Source organism: Nannospalax galili, unplaced genomic scaffold (genome assembly GCF_000622305.1).
Source record: "Nannospalax galili isolate Female #2095 unplaced genomic scaffold, S.galili_v1.0 scaffold374, whole genome shotgun sequence".
Lineage (NCBI taxonomy): Eukaryota > Metazoa > Chordata > Mammalia > Rodentia > Spalacidae > Nannospalax > Nannospalax galili.
The window spans coordinates 1,819,894-1,820,806 of NW_008333879.1; positions in this window are offsets into that span (position 1 = coordinate 1,819,894).

Below are 913 nucleotides of genomic sequence, written 5' to 3' on the forward strand. Positions count from 1 at the left end.
AGGAGCTCCTCCCAAGCCAATGTGACCCCTAAGGAACAGATTCTCAAATGGCCTTAAGAGTAAAAATAAATTGGTTTATTTGGGCCAACTGTATGGCCTTAAACACTCAAAAAGGAAAATATAACCAAAGATTAAAGGGGCCAATATAATTTTTTAAGAGTCCATATGTTTAGCTGAAGGCTACATAACAAGAAAAAAATGCCAGATAGGAGTTAACCCTCTTTTGGCTTGTTGGCCAGAGTGGCCCAAGAAACTCCCAGATAGTAACCCAGCATAAAACTGGGAAAATGAACAGCAGACCCCAATCTTATCTAAAGGAATATTGACAACTGATTGCTGATAGATGAGGAACAGCTGATCTTCCTATAACAAAGACCTTTAGATAGGTTGACTAGATTCACCAGATGGACAAGTACTGGGGGACAGCTGGGGTGCTGACAACACAGCAGACAGTAGCAGGGAAGACAGAGTAAAAGGGAGGGTGCCATCTGGGAAGTGAGTATATAGATGAATAAGATTATTTGGAATGTTCTGTGTGATATACACACAAAAAACCCAAATTTTACAAATGAGTTATATTTGAGGAGGAAGCATAAAAATTTAAGTCATGTTAAGTAGTCGAGGTGATAAACATTACCATTTAAATCTACCCAATGACTATATCTATACACAAGTGCCAAGGATCCGAGTGCAACCGACCATGACTAATAATAATCAGATATATACAGATTAGAGATGCATGTGCCAACATCTAAGTGTTAGTAGCAAAAACAATGAGTCTTTCTGTAAGAAACAGTATATTTTAAAATGAAATAGAGATATTTTTTAAAGGTTAAAAACTCATTCAATTTTTTATATGGTGGCGCACGCCTGTAGTCCCAGCACTTGGGAGGCAGAGACAGGCAGATCTCTG